This window comes from Oryctolagus cuniculus, chromosome 3 (genome assembly GCF_051225735.1).
Source record: "Oryctolagus cuniculus isolate XC-2025 breed Fujian yellow rabbit chromosome 3, ASM5122573v1, whole genome shotgun sequence".
NCBI lineage: Eukaryota > Metazoa > Chordata > Mammalia > Lagomorpha > Leporidae > Oryctolagus > Oryctolagus cuniculus.
This window is the reverse complement of record NC_142869.1, coordinates 67,317,411-67,339,259: the sequence shown is the minus strand read 5'-3', so window position 1 is coordinate 67,339,259 and position 21,849 is coordinate 67,317,411. Positions and strand designations below refer to the sequence as shown.

General features: G+C 47.4%; 1 long non-coding RNA gene across 1 annotated transcript in view; it reads right to left on the bottom strand.

Annotated features, from left to right (window-relative positions):
• Nucleotides 1-1,858: 1,858 nt before the first annotated feature.
• The window catches only part of LOC149127370 (uncharacterized), a 69,211-nt gene continuing 49,220 nt past the window's right edge, over nt 1,859-21,849 (bottom strand). The window contains exon 6 of the long non-coding RNA XR_016230792.1: nt 1,859-2,680. This is a non-coding gene — a long non-coding RNA (uncharacterized LOC149127370). The remainder of the gene's footprint in view (nt 2,681-21,849) is intronic.

Here is a 21,849-nt window from a genome sequence, read left to right as displayed (position 1 = left end):
AATTATTGCATTTAAACCCAAATACCCCAGTGAGGAAATAGATTCCGATTAAGTCACTGATGTAAGCGCTCAAAAATGGCTAAAAGGTCATGCATTTGGCACAGAGGTTAAAATGCCACTTAGGGGGCCGGCGCCGTGGCTCACTTGGTTAACCTTCCGCCTGTGGCGCTAGCATCCCATATGGGTGCCAGGTTCTAGTTCCGGCTGCTCCTCTTCCAGGCCAGCTCTCTGCTGTGGCCCGGGAGTGCGGTGGATGATGGCCCAGGTGCTTGGGCCCTGCACCCGCATGGGAAACCAGGAGAAGCACCTGGCTCCTGGCTTCGGATGGGCGCAGCGCGCCGGCCGTAGCAGCCATTTGGGGGGTGAACCAACGGAAGGAAGACCTTTCTCTCTGTCTCTCTCATTTTCTAACTCTGCCTGTCAAATAAAATAATAAATAAATAAAATGTCGCTTAGGACACCTGCGTCTCATACCAGAGTGTCTGCACCCGAAACCCAGGTCTCCTTCCAATCCCGTGCCGACCCAATGCAGACCCTGGGAGACTGCAGATGACAGCTCAGTACCTGGGTTCCCACTGCCCATGTGGAAGACCCGGACTGAGTGCCCAGCTTCTGGTCCTGACTGTTGCAGGCGTTTGGAGAGTGAGACAGTGGATGGAAGATCTCTGCCTGTATATCTGTTCTTTCTTTCAAATACAATGAAAATAGGTGAATAAAAATGTTAAGTGCACAAGCAAAAATTACAACTTCTATTTCCTCCTTCCAAGTTCACAGCTCTTTCTGCTGCATCACTGTTATCAATCTTTTTAAACACCTTGGAAATGGAACACACTTAGGAGACCATAAATCTCCTTTAATCTGTGACCTAGGCCCAACCAGGAAGTGTGATAGCAGCCATCTCTTAGAGACAATACCTCTTTCTTAAATCCATATATATCATTCATATCTATGTGTTAGTTGAGCAGAAGAAATAGCAGAGATTTGGGGACCATTCTCTAGTGCCGTCCCCCTGCCTACAGCGCCCCAATCAGTACTGAAGGAGCTGACTCCCCCCTTTGCTCCCTATGCGCCTCCTTTTCCGATTTTATCAACAAATTGCCCTAACTCAGTTACACTAACATGTAATGTAAGAAAATACCAGCAGTTAATTAGAGATGAGCCTGTGAAAACTTGGGGGAAGCTACATGTTTCAATTATATTAATGAAAACGCAAATGCAATCAAATCAAATGGATAAGCATTGTGTGAAGTTCTTACAAGAAAAGAATTGCATTTCACATGCATGAAAGCAACTCTCTTGTAACTTACAGAATGCAAGACTAAAAATAAGCACAAGGGAGAACCATTAAAATACTTATTATTTGAGTTAAATTAGAATTCTATGAGGATGGTTTCATCAAATGATTTGTGTTATTTTAATTTCCTTTCACAATCAGATTCAAATTGCTCTACCTACAGGTTACATGGCTAAGCAGAAGCTCCTTAAACATCAAACCCTGTTTTTCATAACATTCATCACTGATTTTTTTAAAAGATTTATTTATTTTATTTGAAAGGCAGGCACGGGGGGGGGCGGGGTCTTACATCAGCTGGTTCACTCCTCAAATGGCCACAATGGCCAGAGCTGGGCCAGGCCAAAGCCAGGAGCCAGGAATTTCATCCGGGTTTCCCACATGGGTTCAGGGGCCCAAGCACTTGGGCCATCCTCTGCTGCTTTCCCGTGAACATTAGCAGGGAGCTGGATCTGAAGTGCAGCAGCCAAGACTTGAACCAGTACCCATATAGGATGCCAGCACTGCAGGCGGCAGCTTAAGCCACAAGGCACAGCGCCGGTCTCTATCATTGATTTTATCTGTGTGTTTTTTTTTTTTTTTTTTAAGTTTTTTTATTTGAGAGGTAGAATTACAAAGAGAGAGAGGGAGAGAGAGAAAGGTCTCCCATCTACTATTTCACTCCCCAAATGGCCACAACAACCGGAGCTGAGCCAATTTGAAGCCAAGAGCCTGGAGCTTCTTCCAGGTCTCCCACGTGGGTGCAGAGGCCCAAGGACTTGGGTCATCTTTTACTGCTTTCCCAGGCCATAGCATAGAACTTGATCAGAAGTGGAGTAGCCAGGACTCAAACCCGTGCTCACGTGGGTTGCTGGCACTGCAGGTGGAAGCCCAGCCCACTGTGCCACAGTGCCGGCCCCTATCATTGATTTTTAGAAGACTTATTAGGAACTTGAAGCTAGTGAGTAAATAGTTTCTGGTTTTTAAGGGTATCAACTCCTTCACATAATATTTCATAGATGTTGATCTGAAAGGAACAAAGAAAAGAAAAGATCTCTTACAGGCAAGAGCTTTGTTCCTCAAAATATTTCATGATTTAACAGCTGTCCTTGGAATTGAAAAAGATGATGCTCAACTCAGCTAAAATTCAATACCTGTTCTCTAAAGTGTGCTAACTGCAGTGTGGAGTTCTACGCTCGTAGTCTGCATGCAGTTCCAGTGCTTCAGCGCCAAGAAATCACCCATGGAGAAGGAACTGCTTCATGAATTCAATTTTATCGTCCATCCTTAAGTAGCTGTATTTCTTCGAGTCGCTTTGATCCTTGCCAGCATTAATGGTGAGTGATCGCACCCTGCTCAGGGGTTCCTGGTGCGTGTGCCCCAGCACATCCATCTGAGCCATGTTCTTGCCTAATGGGAAAGTAAAATTGAAAGAAATAAGTGCGGTCAAGGATTTCATTTGAAACCAGACTGGTGGCTCCCAAAGTCCTACCTGTACCCCACGAAGTAAGTGCAAGAGTTAACGTCATACGGGAGTTCTCAAAATGTTGTGTTAGCTGTAAAAAGGATCACAGTAAGTACCCTAGGCTGTCTTGTGGAAATACAATAAGATGAGTTCCCAAAACCCATGTTGCCTTTCTTAAGATCAGAAAAATAGGCCATTAAGTCTCAGGAAGAGAGAAAAGTGGCTTTTTTCACCATGAGCATTCGTGACCCACCAGGAGGAGACACCCACAGAGATGGATAGACGTAGTGAAGGGTTCGCTCCGACAGCGTCAGGAGTGCAAGGTAAGCAAGTGAAGCCCACGCCACGGCTGCCAACGACCACCCTGACATCTGCGCTATCGCAGCACAGAAGCCCCTCTCGGCCTGCAGGCAGCCAGGACAGGTCTCGTGAGGAAGAGGAAGCCCAGTGAGAGGTGACTGCCCGCTGGGGCCCGGGGGCCTCTGCGTCCTGCGGCTGTGGCAGAACCCCCAGGACCGGGTAACTTACAAAGAACAGAGGCCACTTTCTTACAGTTCTGCAGGTATGGCCCAAGCACCTGACGACAGCCTTCTGGCCGCATCCTAACAAGAAGGAGAACATCACACCGGAGAGGAAGCCTGCGTGCAAGACACAGAACTTCAGACTCAGCCTTGCATCGAGTCCTCACCACCCCACTCCTGGGAACCTGCACATAACAGGGCTGAGAGAGAGACTGAGGAAGAGCAGGGGTCACAGATGAAGACAGAGGCTCGGGGCGCAGGAATTCTGCATCAGGAATATAGAATATCAGGTGGCATTTCTTCTTCCAGAACACGCAGGAAGACCATCAGCCACCCTTCTGCCCTGCTGCCTGCACTTTGACAACAGTTTGACTAAGTTGATGGCTTTCTGGTATTAACTGGGAACATCTCCAAGATTCGAGTTGATTACTCCCTTCAGTCCGCAAGACAGGAAAACAAAGCCAGACAGGAGTGAGTTACTGCTTAAATATAAGCTTCTTGGCAAGTCTTGGATGGAAGAGGGAAAAGGCAATTGCCAGAACACGCCTCAGGGAGAGCTGTCTTTGTTGAAAGAAAACTGGTACCTGACAGGTGTCTTTTCCAAGACTTCCAACTACTCGCTTTACACAAGAGGCATAGTGAAGTCATGATGAGCTGTTCTGTCTTGCCAGTGCCATGGTCACTGACGGCCCAGCTCCCACAAGTTTGCACAGTCATTGCATTGCCCATCAGGATGAGGAGGACCCCAGACAAAGGAGGGGTTTAGAATTGGTCTTGAAGTTTCCATCAGATGCTTTTTCTAACTGGTACTGATAGGAACCCTTGAGCAGCCTGGACAGCTGATGTAAAATCAAGTAGTGGCAGTAACAACTCCCATTGCTCAAAATGAGGCTCGAGTACCTTTGGCTTGTCCTGGGACTCACTTGAATGTGATCACTTGGTTAAAAAAAAAAAAAAGCACAGAAGAAGGTTTCTTTTTCGCCTCAGCTAATTGGTCACTTCATTTGTAAGGGAGCGCTGGTCCTCACTCTGCCAGTAGAAGGCTCTGCCTAGGCCAACAGGATAACCTTAGCTCTTCCCAGTGCAGTTAGATGCCACTAGTGTTAAGGCAAGTTCTTTGAACATGAGTTCCACACCCTTTCCTTGCCATGCCACGTAAGTCTTTTAAACACTAAACGGATCCAATCTTGAACAAGAAATGAAAATAGAAGGAAAGGAATCCAGCTGGTGTATTTAACAAAAACCAGTAGTAACCATCCCAGAAATATCTCAAATAATATCTCTACTGCTGTCGCTTGAACCTTCATGGAAAATTTCTGTGCTACCTTCACTGAAGAAAAACCAACATTTAATGGTTAGCGAGGAGGAAAAGTTTGAAAAAGTCGCTGCCTAAGTGTTCAGGGAAGATGAGGTATGATGGGCAGATATGGGAATGACCAATGCAAATTTAGCAAGCCAGATAATAACTGGGCAAGTCTGACTTCCCCATAATGCTGCTGTTGCTCAAGTATGAGGTGAGCCTGGATTGGCTGACCTGGGAATGACCTCCCTGGGCTGTGTAAACAGGGTCAAACAAGTGATGTCACTGGCCCCAAGTGAATGATTAGAAGTGGTTATCTAGCCTACACTTACGTTTAAACAACTCCTTTGGAAAATCTCCAACTTTGCCTTTCTCTCTCACAGAGCAGGAAGTTCCTCAAGCTAAGTTCCGTCTGTAGCGTAAGGGCAAGAATTGAAGGGAACGCCGCCTGCTCCAGTTAGAAATAAGTTCTCGGCTGACGGGGGACTCAGACCATGCATTCTTTACCGTCAGGGCAAGCAGACCACCTAACATGATCCATCGCAAGAGAAATCGGGTGTTGCTCAACCCAAGTGCTTCTAGCCAAAGGAGCTCCACACTGCTCCATACTGCCCTTGGGTTTCTGGGCCTGTTCATCCACTCTCAACCAAGTCCGGGTTTATGGGAGATTTTCCCACGACACATCAAAACCTGCCAACCAGACCACGTTGTGTGAGATTGTGTGAGAGTCAAGTGCACAGAGTTGGTAGTAAATTACTCAGAATGGAGCCGAACCCTGCTGCTGTCTTGTTATTGCAACTCGGGGAAGGGTCCTGTCCTTTGTGTCTTGCTTCGGTGTGTGCAAAATGAAGATCCTAAGGTTGGGAGGATTATGAGAAAATAAGAAGCCAATGCTTACCATAGTGTCCATGCACGGTAAGGGCTCAAGAACTACTCCTGCCGGCGTGATTACTTCACTCCCAGTGAGTGTTCCTTACTTTGGTTGTCAAAATGGGTGAGAATGGGAGGCCCTGATCACCAGATGCCCTTTCACAACCTAATCCCACTCCACGACTTCATTCTGGCCCGGATACAAAACCAGAAGTGTTTTGTGTGGACAATAAACACGAAAGATTCTTTTCTCAGTCACAATTTTTATCTATTGAAGTAGAAAATAAATCCTCACAAAAATACATTTTTAAAGCAGATTAATATCTAGTCACAACAACAATACATGAGCTCCTCAGGAAAGAGAAGAACAAAACCAAGGCCAAAAAAAAGTGAGGATGCGGGCTGGGGTAGGAGAGAGGATGCGCTCTGAGGTCCTGCTCATTACAATGATATGCACGTGGTCCACCAAAGTGATGTGTACAACGTCCAGTGAGGTAGACTGTTAAATCCTGCTGGCAGGCAGGCAGGCAAAACAGGTCTTAATTTATCAGCATTCTTTGATCAGAACTTGACCTGGACATAGGTTCAAAGTGGTTGTTCAAGCTGGTTCAGCTCCCTAAGCATTTTGTTCTCACTTACATCTGTCAGAGGAGATGGTGCATATTTAGGCCGTGAAGATTTCTCTTTCCGGATGTAAGCAGGTCAAAACTTCACAAATGTTCAACATCTCTAGGTTGCTCTGTCTAGGGAACAGCCGAGAGCTGCACCCGCTCCTCGCCTGATTTTAACCCTTCACACCAGGAAGGCGCTGTCTCGTTATAAATCAGGAGAGACTTCCACCCACCACCCCCACACTGTCTGAGAAATATCTTTCATTCTTTTTTTTTTTTTGGACAGGCAGAGTGCACAGTGAGAGAGAGAGAAAAAGGTCTTCTTTTTTCCATTGGTTCATTGGCTGCCACGGCTGGCGTGCTGCGCTGATCCAATGGCAGGAGCCAGGTGCTTCTCCTGGTCTCCCATCGGGTGCAGGGCCCAAGCACCTGGGCCATCCTCCACTGCACTCCCTGGCCACAGCAGAGAGCTGGCCTGGAAGAGGGGCAACTGGGACAGAATCCGGTGCCCCGACTGGGACTAGAACCCGGTATGCCGGCGCCGCAAGGCAGAGGATTAGCCTAGTGAACCGTGGCGCCGGCCTTGTCTGAGAAATATCTATCGTCCCCTTCAGCTTTTGAGCTGCTCTGGGAAGTGTGAAGGAGGGGAGCCCAGGGAGGCGAAATTCAGCTGCCAATCTCTGTAGCAGAAAAGATTTATCCTTGGAAAATGCAGACTATCACTGTTTCTTTAAGATTTATTTTTTATTTATATTTTAAAGACAGAGTTACAAAGAGAGGGAGAGACAGAGAGAGAGGTCTTCCATCCTCTGGTTCACTCCCCAGATGGCTGCAACGGCCAGAGCTGCGCCAATCCAAAGCCAGGAGCTTCTTCCAGGTCTCCCACACATGTGCAGGGGCCCAAGGACTTGGGCCATCTTCTACTGCTTTCCCAGGCCACAGCAGAGAGCTGGATTGGAAGAGGAGCAGCCGGGACTAGAACCAGCACCCATATGGGATGCCGGCGCTTCAAGCCAGGGCTTCAATCCACTGAGCCACAGCGCCAGTCCCAGACTATCACTGTTGAGACCACCTCTTCATAGCTTTCCACTCTGCAGCAATGGTTGTCAGGGAGACGGAAGCAGGTGTTTGTCATGCAGAGGCCATCTTGTGGGTCTGCTGGCCCGGGGCACGGGCAAACTTGCTCTAAGTTATTGGTTTCCACGTCCCGTTTGCCCAAGCTCCCTCATCACCAGTGTGCAATCGGACACACAAAAGACCAGGTCTTGCCCATGGATGACAGACTGACAAAGTAGGCCAGAGGAGCCTCACAAACTCTCAAAGAAATGCAGACTTCTAGCCATGGAAGAGGGACTGTTGGCATGAAATCCTGTAAATTGTTCTACAGTCTTAAGCCTGCTTGATTACCTATAGCACTCATTATCTGTATCACTCAGTTTGGCACTTGATTGTACACTGTCCCATATTGTTCCTAAGTGTTCCTCCACCCGGATAAGAGGTGGAGTTTCTTGAAGATGTCAGTTTCCATAATTGTAGTTGTCCCCTTTGAGCTGCTGTCTAGTAATTTTCCTCCTATCATGATATGGGTTTCCAATCCATCTAGATGAGGGGAAATAAAAGTTATCAGCCATTGGTTGAACTCTGTATTTAACACACAATTATCTTAGGTGTTTAAATTTTAACTGAAAAGTGATCCCTGTTAGGAATTTGGAAAACATTATGCTGAGTGAAAAAAGCCAATCCCAAAGGGACAAATACCATATGTTCTCCCTGATAGGTGACAACTAACTGAGCACCAAAAAGGAAACCTGTTAAAGTGAAATGAACACTATGAGAAACGGTGACTTGATCAGCCCTTGCTCTGACTGTTGATGAACAACTTAATATGTTATCCCTCTTAGTATTTTTTTTGTTTGTTCTACTTAATACTTTTGGTTGAATACTGTAATCAATACACAATTATTCTTAAGTGCTGAAACTTAACTGAAAAGTGATTGCTGTTAAATATAAGAGTGGGAAAAAGAGAGGGAAGAGATGTGCAATTCGGGACATGCTCAAGCTGACTTACCTCAAACGGTAGAGTTAGAAACATACCAGGGGATTCCAATTCAATCCCAACAAGGTGGCATGTACCCAATGCCATCTCACTAGTCCCAGTGATCAATTTCTGTTCACAATTGATCATAATGATAGGACTAAGAACCAAAGGGATCACATAAACAAGAATAGTGTCTGCAAATACTAGCTGATAGAATCAAAAAGGGAGAGAACGATCCAACATGGGAAGTGAGATACACAGCAGACCCATAGAATGGCAGATGTCCTAAACAGCACTCTGGCCTCAGAATCAGCCCTTAAGGCATGTGGATCCGGCTGAAAAGCCCATGAGACTATTTCAGGCATGGAAAGCCAAGACACTCTGGGGGAAAAAAAAAAAAAAAAAAAACTAAATGAAAGATCTCCACGAGTGAGATCCCAGTGGAAAGAACGGGTCATCTAAGAAGGAGGTACCTTTCTCTGAAGGGAGGAGAGAACTTCCACTTTGACCATGGCCTTGTCTAAATATGATCAGAGTTGATGAACTCAGGGGGCTTCCATAGCCTTGGCAGCTCATGACAAGAGCCTAGGGTGATTACTGATGCCATAAACAAGAGTGTCAATTTGTTAAGTCAACAACAGGAGTCACTGTGCACTTACTCCTCATGTAGGATCTTTGTCCTTAGTGTGCTGTACATTGAGATTTAATGCTATAACTAGTACTCAAACAGTATTTTTCACTTTATGTTTCTGTGTGGGAGCAAACTGTTGAAATCTTTACTTATTGTATGCTAAACTCATCTTCTGTATATAAAGAGAATCAAAAATGAATCTTGATGTGAATGGAAGGGGAGAGGGAGTGGGAAAGGGGAGGGTTGCAGGTGGGAGGGACGTTATGGGGGGGAAGCCATTGTAATCCATAAGCTGTACTTTGGAAATTTATATTCATTAAATAAAAGTTAAAAATAAAAAAAATAAAGTTATCAGCCACCCTCCCCCCAAAAACACGCTTAATATCAATATCAGAAGTACCTACACACAAGATGCACACGTTAACAATGTGATGTGTGGAAGAAAATGTCACAAGTAAGGAATTTGATAAGCATTTGTTTTGTCGGCCACCGAAACACCCTCATCAGTTACAAACACATACATGAAGTCCTTTCACTTGATCTTTTCCATGGGAGGAAGAAGTTTGTAAACCAACAACGATGACGACCTACTAAGACAGATGCAGCTCACCTCGGGATAACTTAGAGGGAGACTCGTAGAACCCACACCCATGGCCCCTGGAACTGGTGGCTTGAAATGCAACCCGCAGAAGCAGCAGGGCCTTCCGGTTCTGGAAGGAATCTATCATTGCCCCTCATTACAACAAATAGCTCTTTTCATGTATTTTGAAAAACCAGAGAGGTTTTTGTGGCTTTTACCTTATTTATTTTTTAAAAGATTTATTTACTTATCTGAAAGGCACAGTGACAGAGAGAGAGAGAGGGAGACAGAGACAGGTCTTCCATCTGCTGGTTCACTCCCCAGATGGCCACAGGACCAGGTCTGAGCCAGGCAGAAGCCTGGAGCCAGGAACTCCATCAGGGTCCCTCACGTGGGCACAGGGGCCATCTTCCACTGCAGGGAGCTGGATGGGAAGTGGAGCAGCCGGGACTCCCACCGGCACTCTGAAATGCGAAGGGAGGTTACAGGTGGTGGCTTAACCCGCTGTACCACATCGGCCCCTGTTTCTCTGTTGACCTGGGCACCTGGTAAAGGGTAGAATCCATGGCCTTGGGAATTCCTTTGTCAACAAGGGGGAGAAGGGAGCTTTCCTGGGCACGGCCTGTGTGCCCCAACCCACGGCAATGTGGGCCGGCCACGGGGATCCCTGGGCCTCTCTGGCTCACTTTGGGTTCTCACTGACAATCTTTTGTGAAGTTCAATGGACTCTTTGTAAAAGGACAAATTATTTCTTCACAAAGCTTGTGTATAACAACTAGAAAAACAAGTACAATGGCGCCTGGACACCTGGCCCTCCTCACTGTTCTCCGCGTCACACGCACGCCTAGCGGAGGAGCAAAGCCTTCAGACACGCCAGGCACAGCACAGAGTTTATTCTAGGGCCTGGGGCTCTGGGTGCGTTCCCAGGCCATGCGCAGGCCTGCGGCCCCATTTTCCCTCCGTATATGCAACGACAAGGCAAGGCCGCCTCTCTGGAAGAGAATGAAGTCTGTCAAGATGGCAACCGCAGAACCTAAGCCAGGCCGGACCTTGCATTAGCAGGAAGCTGGAATCCGGAGGTGCAGGTGGCATTGAACCAAGTACTCTGATGTGGAATGCAGGCATCTATAACCATAAGGCCGAATGCCCACCCCAAATTTCTGTTCTGTATATATTACCCAGTCTATAGTATTTTGTTATAGAAACACAAATGGGTAAAGACAGCTAGGGATTTTTTTGTTGCTATTAGTTTTTTTTTTTTTTTAAATATTAGGTAAGTGTGACGTAGCAAGTTAAGCCACCATCTGGGCCACCAACACCCTATATTGGCATGCCACTTCAAGTCCCAGCTGCTCTGCTTCCAATGCAGCTCCCTGCTAATGCATCCTGGGAAGGCAATGGATGGTGGCCCAAGTTGGATCCCTGTCATCCATATGGAGACACAGATGGAGTTCCAGGCTCCAGGCCTCAGCCTGGCCCAGCCCTGGCTGTCAAGAAAATGTGAGGAGTGCATCAGTGGATGGAAGATCTTTCTCTCTCTCTCTCTCTCTGATTCTCCCTCTCTATCACTCTGTTCTTCAAATAAGCAAATCAATCTTTTTAAAAACCCCGCAATTCAAAACATGGACTAGAAAACATGAAATGTTATGAATGGCATTAGAATAGCAATAATTTCCAGTACATATTTAAATATGCATTTATATGAATATAGTATATAAAATATACATATATATCACTTTTGATTTTATATAAATATATTATTAAATATACTTCTGGATATACATATGTTATACATTGGATATAATTATATATTTATACATATAGGTCATCTTGATCCTGGCACTACAATTTTGCATGTAGAAGTAACCAGGAAAGCAGTCTTTTTTTTTTTTTTAAGATTGATTTATTTATTTGAAAGCCAGAGTTACACAGAGAGGGGAGAGGCAAAGAGAGAGAAAAAAGTCTTCCATTCCCTGGTTCACTCTCCAGTTGGCTACAATGGCTGGAGCTGCGCCTATCCAAAGCCAGGAGCCAGGAGCTTCTTCCGGGTCTCCCACACATGTGCAGGGGCCCAAGGACTCGGGCCATCCTCTACTGCTTTCCCAGGCCGTAGCAGAGAGCTGGATCGGAAGAGGAGCAGCTGGGACTTGAATAGGCGCCCATATGGGATGCCGGCACTGCAGGCTGCGGCTTAACCTGCTATGCCAAGCATTGACCCCAAGAACAGTTTTGAGACACCTGCTGATGAGGGCAACTTGGAAGAAACAAGGGAATTAAAAAGAGAAAACCACTCTGCATAAGAGACAAACCGGGGCTGTCAGGAAGAAGGTGCAGGGCTGGGCAGTACGGGCAAGCAGCCAAAGGTTCCTTAGAAATAGGAATCTCCAGGAATCAAAGGTTTAAAGATTTGTTGCATTTCTTTCATGTAAATTTTCTCCAAATTCCTAAATCTGTAAAAATACCCACTCTATACTCAATACTTGTGGGAGTGGGGTTTTTTTTGTTTTTGTTTGTTTTTTTCAGTTTTTTTTTTGTTTGTTTGTTTTTTTTGTTTTTTTTTTTTTTTTTTTTTACAGGCAGAGTTAGACAGAGAGACAGAGAGAAAGGTCCTCCTTCCATTGGTTAACCCCCCCAAAATGGCCACTACGGCTGGTGCGCTGCAGCCAGTGTGCTGCACCCATCCGAAGCCAGGAGCCAGGTGCTTCTCCTGGTCTCCCATGGGGTGCAGGGCCCAAGCACTTGGGCCATCCTCCACTGCACTTCCAGGCCACAGCAGAGAGCTGGACTGGAAGAGGGGCAACCGGGACAGAACTGGCGCCCCAACCGGGACTAGAACCTGGGGTGCCAGCACCGCAGGCGGAGGATTAGCCTAGTGAGCTGCGGTGCTGGCCGTGGGAGTGAGTTTTAGTAGAAATCTAAGAGGCTACAGGGTCACTTCAGGGTGCACCAGGGGCCTGCAGGGACACAGGCATCCGGGAACAAGTTCACCCAGATGCTGCAGATGCAGGGGCCTGGGAGGCAGGGGAGGAGGGAAGGGAACCACACCCCAGGAGGCCTGGGAGGGGTCAGGCAGAGGTGGGTCCTCCCCCAGGATGGCGTCCAATCCAATCTCCTTTTCACTGCTGGGGACGGGAAACGCCCACCGACAACTGGATTACAACGGGATTGGGTACTTTGCGGAAAGACTGCCATCCATGGTCCTTTTGATTGCTATTTAGGGGAGCTTTTTACAGGCCAGACATGGAGCTAAGGAGGATGATTTGAACAGAGTAACTCCCGGCTGCTCAGAGCCCAAGCTTTCCACACACAAACAGAGCTGGGCTGAGAGGAGCCGAGCATTGGTTTGCAAACCCACTTCAGCAAGCCTCTGATCAGACAAAACCCCACACACCGCACACGGAGCTGCTCTGGCCGGAGCCCTGGGTCCGCACACGTGAAGCATCCCCGACCAAATCGCGGGGTGTGCTCTTCCAAAACCCAGAACACCCGGGCGACGGGGACAAAGCAGGAGGCACATTCTCTATACCGCTTCGATTTGCACTCATAACAGACAGGATGAATCTTCCAAAGTGCTGCTTTGCCCAATCTGGAGAGCAAACAGCAGGTGAGGGGTGTGTGAGTGGAGAACCCGCACGGGGACATTTCTGGGTGATGGTCGGAGTCTGCACCTTGACAAGGCTTTGGGTTACGTTTGTCAAAGTGCTGCAGATATCTGCTTCAGATTTGGGTATTCTGTTGATGGAAAATTCTATCCGATGATGGGGAAACTGGAAGCAAATATTGAACTCCAGCTTACGATGTGCATGTTGATGTGTTTAAGGAAGAGTGTATAATGTCTGCAAGTCATTTGGAAACACTTAAAAACACACACACGGGATGGCACGATGGATAGATAGAGGGAAAGACAGATGGACACACTTGAGGCTGCATAAGTCAAGGCAAATGGTAACAGTAGGGGTGGGCCTTGTGGTTCAATAAGCTAAGCCAACATTGCGACACCCACATCCCCCACAGGAGCGCCAGCCAGTTCCAGTCCTGGCCCTTCCGCTTCTGACCCAGCTTCCTGCTAATGACCCTGGGAACACATAGATGATGACCCAAGAACTTCGGTTCCTGCCACTGACATGGGATATGCGGATGGAGTTCCTGGCTCCTGGCTTCAGCCTGGCCTAGCCCTGGCTGTTGCAGGCATTTAGGAGTGAGTCAGTGGATGAAAAATCTCTCTGTGTCTCTGCCTCTCTGTCTCTCTCTCTCTCATCCTTCTCTCTCTTTGCCACTCTGCCTTTCAAATAAATATTTCTAGAAATGTTAAGAGAAGGATCTAGGTACTTAGGCAGGGAGCTTTCAACTTTGCTGTGTGCTTCCAATTTTTCATAATAAAATGTTGGGGGAAAAGGACCTTTCTCCTTTAGAGATGCATATTGAAATACTTACGGATAAAATTATACAAGCTCTGGGCTTGGATTCAAAACAATATGGGAAGAGTAAGTGTGAGAGAGAATAGAGGAAATAAGATTGGCCAAGAGCTCATAATTGTTGAAACCGGTAACGGGTGCACAGAGTTCATTTTACTCTTCTTGCTACTTTTGTGTGTATCTTTGAAATTTGTGTAACAAAGTTTTAGAAATGAAAAATAATACCGCATTTGATCTGCTTGTGAAAAGCTTCCTCCTAATTTCTGTTTTGCAACTATGACTAAATATCATGTGCAAAGGATTTTTTTAAAGCAATAAACAATGCGGCTTTTCCCTTGTGTGTTTTATACCAACAGATTCCCATTTAAAAGATCTAAGTAGCAATTGTGCTCTCATCAAATGTATTTAACTCAATGGAGGCGGCCCAGTTCCCAGTCCTCACGGTGAAGCACCCAGGAGGAATTCCAAGTTATTAAAGGTACCTCCCTCTGGCTCCTGACACGGGTGCCCAGTAGCAAGTTAACAAGGCAGCTACTGTTGTAGGTGGGGCTTGTCTGCCCAGGCTGTGGCACAGAGGCCCCCATGCCACCCACCTTCAGTGAAGAACCAAGGCCCCAGATGCTGGGGTCTTGCCTGGGGCAGGAACCCAGGGGGATCTCAGGTGTTCAAGGCCCAGAGTCATGGCCCACATCTTTGCTTGCTAGCTTTCTTGCAAACACTAGAACACTCTCAAGCCAAAAAGAAAAAAAGAGACCGCACTTTTGAAATTCATGAAAATGGAATTTATCCTATATGTTCTTCATGCAATAAAGCTTAATTCAAAGAAACGCCCCCGCATTCTGGTGTTTAGCCAAACCACCTCAGGCTTTACAATGGGGCCAGGAATACAACAAGGCCGGCTCCGGTCCAAGAGCCCGTGTCCTTCCGGCCTGCCATCAAAAAGAAAGCTCCCCTCCCGACTCCTTCCTCTCGCCCCCCGCCCAGCCAGGACTTTCTTGTGGTATTTCAAAACATTTCCTCGTGAACCTGGATAAAACCCCAACAATCAAGGCAACAGAAAACTGGAATGCATCCTCTGAACAATTTGAAACCTAAAAATAAATTTGCAAACATGTGATTGGTTTAAGTTTTGGATGCCAGCCCAAACGACTTTGTTTTGCACCTGACCTGGTTTGCCCATACCTGGGTAGAAATAGCGTTGCCCATTGTTCTGAGTGTTTGAAGCACTCCCTCTGGGTGATGGACCGCCAAGAACAAAGGAAGTGTGTAGAAGGGGTGACCAGTCGGAAGGACTGGCCACATGGGCAAGCTGGACACCAGTGTCCCTAAAGTCGGATCAGCGCCCGGAAGACAGAGCCAGAGGGCATGTAAAGAGCTGGAAGGCCACGTGGGAGCTGGCTGAAGGGCTGCTGGAGGCCAAGCCGGAAGGGAGACCATGACGCTTGCGCTCAGCTGGGACGGCGTCCAGCTGAGACAGAGGGCTCCAGAACCAGCTGCCTTGGATCTGGAACTCAGCTCCTCCTCTTCACAGCTGGATGACCTTGACCAAGTAACCTGACTTCTCTGGGCCTCAGTCTCCCCTCCTGTAAAGTGGGGATAATCACAATTCACATTGATCAAGCCAGGCTCTGCTCTGGGAGCTCTTTCAGCCTCATGACAAGCACACGTGAAGGTAAGTGTACTGCTGTCCCCACTCTAAGGAGCTAAGAAAATTTCTCTGAAGGTAAGTGTACTGCTGTCCCCACTCTAAGGAGCTAAGAAAATTTCTCTGAAGGTAAGTGTACTGCTGTCCCCACTCTAAGGAGCTAAGAAAATTTCTCTGAAGGTAAGTGTACTGCTGTCCCCACTCTAAGGAGCTAAGAAAATTTCTCTGAGTCACTGCATATGGCTTGCCCTCCTCTCCCAAAACTCGTGTTGGACTTGCTTCCTTGTTTTTTTCTTTAAAGATTTATTTATGTATTTGAAAGTCAGAGTTACCCCGAGAGAGAAAGAGAGGTCTTCCATCTGCTAATTCACTCTCCAATTGGCTGCAAGGGCCAGAGCTGTACTGATCCGAAGCCAGGAGCCAGGGGGTCTTCTGGGTCTCCCACATGGGTGCAGGGGCCCAAGCACTTGGGCCATTGTCTGCTGCTTTCCCAGGCCATACCAGAGAGCAGGATCAAAAGTGGAGCATCCGGGACTCAAACTGGCACCCATATAGGATGCCGGCACTGCAGGCAGTGGCTTTACCCACCATGCCTGAGCACCGGCCCCTGGACTTGCCTCTTTGTTATCGAGGATGGAGATTTGCCTGGACTACTATATTGAGAGCTGGGGCATCCAGGAGGTGGTAAGGATTAGATATAGGCATTAGGCTGGAGATCCCAAGATTAAATACCGGTAGGTTTAAAAGAAGAGGTGCTCTGAGCAGGACTTTGAAGTGCAAGATGCCGGGCTTCTGGAGCTTCCACAGTAGGTGCTGGTCTTCCGGCCTGTCTCATACACACATGTGCTAAATTTCTGACTTCCTACCTAACAGTGCCAGAGGACAGACACACACACACACACACACACACACACACATACTCACATGCACTCACATGCACTCACACACATTCACTCCCTGTCTCCAGCTATGTGTGCATGCCCTGTGCTACTGCAGGCCTCTGTCAGCAAGAAGGCCATCAACAGACTGGGGCCCTTGACCTTGGAGCTCTAGAATTGCGAGTCAAAACAGATCTCTTTTCTGTAGAACTTATCCAATCCGTGGTACTGTTACTCAAAACAGAAAGTGGACTGATACAGTCACAGAGCTACTAAGCACAGGGAGAGAGCCCAGCCCAAGGCCAGGCAATCCAACTCCAGAACCTGCACACCTAACTCTCAGCTCTCATACCCCCCTTGTGGGGTTGTTGTGCAGTCATGAGTCCTCAGAAGACTCCCTGGGCCCCCAAATGGAGTACAGGAGTAGCTGAAGGAGCAGGAGTTGGTCACCTAAGATTGGAACAGCAACCTGCCTGTGACCGAGTTAGACACCAAACAAACAAGAGAAGAGAGTACCTGGGGCCTAGGGCAGGGAGCTCAGGGGCTTGAGCACAGAACCACCCAGAGACACCAGGGGCTGAAGGGCCCACAGGAAGTGACTTAGGAGGACTCACAGCCCTTCTGCAGGGAACCCTATTATTGTCAGGAAAAACGAGTGGCTGTCACAGAAGAAACAGCAACCTCAGTGTACCTGGACCCTAAGAAGCTTGACTCGGCGCCGGGATATTGCGAAATGGATGTTTATTGGTCTTTGTCCCAGCTCCCAGCTTACATCTCCTACAAGTCTTGGAATTTCCTGGGTGATAAGGGTGTCTTTATGCTGGCAGATGACTGGTGGTTTGGGGCCCCTGGATGGCCTCCGGGTGGGGCTGGTTGCCAGGGGAACCAATCCTGTAATTAGAGGGTTGGAACATTCAGTCTCACTGCAGCCCCTTTAGGGAGGGGACAGGAGCTGCCAGTTGAGTTAATCCTTAGTGGCCAATGATGTCATCAATCATGCCTACAAAATGAAGTAATGAAGCCTCCCTTAAAAAAAAAAAAAAAAAAAAAAAAAAAAAAAAAAAAAGGACAGGGTTCAGGGAGCTTCCTGATTACTGAACACATGGAGGCTCTGGAAGGTGGTGCCCAGTGAGGCTCAGAGGTCCTCTTCCCACGCCTTGCCCTGTGCATCTCCTCCATCTGCCTGTACATCTGTGTTCTCTGTAAAAACCTTTATAACAAATGCATAAACCTAGGTAAAGCGTTTCCCTAAGCTCTGTGATCTCCTCTTGAAAACTGACTGAACCCGAAGAGAGGGGAGAGGGAGCTCTGGTTTGTAAGGGTGACGCCTGGCCATGGTGATCCATGCATCTGTAGTCAGGGCAGCCTGTGAGCACCCGACGGTTGCCAAGTAGGTCGTGTTGGAGGCTGACTGAATTAGAGGGCACCCAGGTGGAGCCGCAGGAAAGCTGCTTGTGGGTGGGTGGGGGAACCCTACATTTCTGGTGCCAGAGCTATTGTATTGACTGACTATGTAAGAAAGAAGAGGGGGCTGGTATCATGGTGCATTGGGTTAAGCCATCGCCTGTGACACCATGGGAGTACCAGTTTGAGTCCCAGCAGCTCTGCTTCTGATGCAGCTCCCTGCTAATGCACCTGGGAGAGCAGCAGAAGTTGGCCCAAGTATGCTGGCCCCTGCCACCCACGTGAGACTTGGATGGAGTTCCAGGTTCCTGGCTTCAGCCTGGCCCAGTCCCAACTCTGCGGTCATTTGGAAAGTAAACCAGTGGATGGAAGATCTCTCTCTGTCTCTCTCTCTCTCTCTCTCTCTCTCTTTAAAATAAATAAGTAAATCTAAAAAGAAATAGAGAGAGAGAAATGCTTTGGCTTGTTTGGGGTTTGTTTTTCCTTGCATCTCTCAGAAGCACCCAATCCAGAGATGCCCTGGACAGAGCCATGGACAGGGACAAAGCCCAGGGAAACTGTCACAAAGCCTCCTAGAAGAAGGGGTGAGGGAAAGGGGAGCTAGAGGAGGCCCCAGCCCCTTGTGTCTCAGAGTAAATCCTGGGACAACATCCGACTGCTAGCTGGTGAGTCTGCGTTCCTGTCTGAGCAATGGTTACTTACATTGTTTCTACTTACATTGTTTCTCTAGAAAGACTAACAATCTGGGGCCAGGGCCATGGCATAGTAGGTAAAACTGCATCCTATATGTGCACCGGTTTGAGTCCCAGCTGCTCCACTTCTGATCCAGCTCTCTGCTATGGCCTGAGAAAGCAGTAGAAGATGGCCCAAGTCCTTGGGCCCCTGCACCCACACGGGAGACCTGGCTCTTGGCTTTAGATCAGCCAGGCTCCAGCCCTGTGGCCATCTGAGGAGTGAACCAGCAGATGGAAGATCTCTCTCTCTCTCTCTCTCTCTCTCTCTCTCTCTGCCTCTCTTTCTCTTTCTGAGCAACTCTGACTTTCAAATAAGTAAATAAATCTTTAAAAAAAGAAAGATTAACAACCAAAAGCTCTTAGAAATGAAAGACATCATGAATTTATTTGATAGAAAGCAAGGAAGGAGCCAATGCTGTGGCATAGTGGGCTAAGTGTCTGCTTACAGCACCAGCATCCCATATGGGTGCCCTTTCGAGTCCCTGCTGCTCCACTTCTGATCCAGCTCCCTGCTGATGGCCTAGGAAAGCAGTGGAGGATGGCCCAAGCACATGGGCCCCTGCGCCTGTGTGGGAGACCCAAAAGAAGCTCTTGGCTTCTGGCTTCAGATCGGCTCGGCTTCTGCTGTTATAGGCCATTTGGGGAGTGAACCATTGGAGGGAAGACCTTTCTCTCTCTGTCTCTCCCTCTCTCTGTCTATAACTCGGACTCTCAAATAAACAAATACTTATTTTAAAAAACTCAATAAATCTATAGCAAGCTAATATTTAAAAAAAGGAAAATAGGGCTGAAGTGAAAAGATACAACCTGCTTTGAAAAGGCTCCGGAAGAGGGAAGGTTTGGCAATGAGAGACAAGCAGACCAAACTCCCAGGGCAGAGAGGACAAAGGAAGCAACATGTGGGCAGCTGGTGAGGCAGAAGGACTCGGGGTAGCTGCAGAGAGGACTGTGGTTTCTGATTATTTATTTACTTATTTATTATTATTATTATTAGTTGAAAGGCAGAGTCCCAGAGAGACAAAGGGAGACACTGAGAAAGCTTCCATCCTCTGGTTCACTCCTCAAATGCCCGCAACAGCTGGGCTTGGACCAGAGCAAAACCAGGAGCCAGGAGCTCCCAGGTAGGTGGTAGAGACTCCAGTATTTGAGCTGCCCAGGTGCATTAGCAGGAAGCTGGATTGGAAGCAGATTAGCTGGGACTCAAGCCAGGCACTGCAATAGGGCATACAGGCATCCCAAGCAGTGGCTTAACCCACTACACCACAAAGCCTGCCCCCTCTCTGACTCATTCTGAGATGCCTCAATGACACACTCCTAGGCCTGGAGGGGTCTAGAAGCTTCTCATAATGAGCACGATGAAGTGACCTGCTGACTGGTGCACAGGGGCCTGGGTGTGGTTCAAGCTGACTGTTGACTCAGGCCATCTTCTAGATCACACAGTCCTAGATTCTGCTAAGTCTCTGTCCTTTCCCTGTCTCTATCCCTCTAAGGAAGACACAAAGGAAAAGGAAAGGACTTCTGCATCCCTCCAGCACACAGAGCCCACTTCGGCTGATTCTCCTGCAGGCCCCTCGCGAGCGTGGATTTGATCAGCCCACACCCTCACAGAGACTCAGATCCGAAGCCCTTGTCAGTTGCACCTGCTCGCCCCTCAGGGATGCACACCCAGGGCACCTGTGGGCTAAAGAAGAGGTGAGGAGAAAGTCCCCAGCGGGTAGGCAGGACACACTGGCTCAGGACCTCTGGGGTGATGGCAGGAGACCGCCAGCCAAGCCTCCAGAACTCAAAAGGAGTTCTTTCATGATCTGCAGAGCAGGGCAACAAGATGAACCTGTCTTTTGTTACTTTTGACCACCTCGCATGGCTGGGCTGCAGTACCAGTTATTAAAAGATTCTGTTTCCACCAGATGAGAATTCCACACAAAAGAAAGGTGAGAAATCAGAAAAATTTGTCCTGCTGCACATGAACCATGCTTCAGAGTCAGCCTTTGTGCCTTCTGTTTATTAAGCAAAGGTCAAAAGCAATGTTCTACAGAGAATGGCAATTACAGTCATACTTCACTTAATGACAGGGACACAATCTGACAAGCACGCTGTTAGTCTGTTGCATCATTGTGCGAGCACCATAAAGTGTCCACAAACCTAGACATCACAGCCTGCTACACACCTAGGCTGAATGGGATATATATAGGGGATAGCCTTTTGCTCCCAGGGTCATGCTGAGCAAAACAACACAAGATCAAATTACATACACAAGAAAATGATACAATCAAGAGACATGAGAAACATGAAATGGGTGAGGCTACTTCCAGGCTAACATAGCCACTGTTTTACAAAAAACTTTGCAAATTTGTATTCTATTTTATATGAAAGAAGCAGAGAGACACAGAAAAAGATAGAGTTTCCATCTGCTGGTTCACTCCCCAGTAGCCTACAGCAGCTACAGGTAAGCCAGGGCCAGAGCCAGGATCCAGGAACACAATCCAGATCTCCCTCATTGGTAGGAGGAAACCAGCTCCAAGGGCACCACCCTCCCAGAATCTGTACAAATAGGAAGCTGCAGTCAGGAGTTGGATCCAGGACTCAAGTCCAGGCATCTCAGTGTGGGATGCAGGCCTCCTAAGCACTGGACTAAACTACACTCCCCACACGTGCTTGACCTCTGTACAACTGGTGGTACAGTAGGTTTGCTTACGTGACTAATGCCTTGCTCTGTGATGGCTCGGACTCACCCAGCAACAGGAATTTCTAAGCTTATTTCAATCTTATGGGACCACCGTCATCATGCAGGGCATGACTACACAACAAAGTTATAGAAATATATCCCAGAGTCCAGAATAAGTGTCAAGAAAGGGGGCCAAGTAAGGGAAAATATAAAATGTGTTCCACATCTGAAGTGATGGATTTTGTTTAACAAACAACAGTCATTTAAAACTGACTCACAGATGATTGTCTGTGATTTCACAGTTCCAAAATTCTTATAGTGCTAAAGAAGTACTGAAAAATTGCCCATTTCTCTGCTAACAATGGCTTGCTCGAGACCAGTTTCCGCATCAAATATTGATAGAATCAGAAGTGGACATGCCTGTGAGAGCTGGGTAAGCCTTCCCAGAGCTGAGCAGCGATGGATCCATACGAACCCTGAGACTTGTGAGCAGGCAGAGCAAACAAGAAACCAACAAATACTGAGGGTGACTCCTGCTGACTCCAGACAAAGCGAGGAACAGCACCTGACGGTAATGGCCTTCTTGAGAAAAAGTTCTGTGTTAACTGTGTCCAGAAAATTTTCTTAAAGATAACATATATTTTCATATAAGTGTCCAAATTAATAATGTAATTCAAATAGATCAATATAAAAAATGTTACACAGTCTATAGGATTTAATTTTTGAGGCTAGCTATATTTCTCCTCCAACCATGAAGCAAACCCAACATTACCCTGTCCGAAGAACAATGTGTATTTTCCATGTAAAAGCATAAAATCTTAG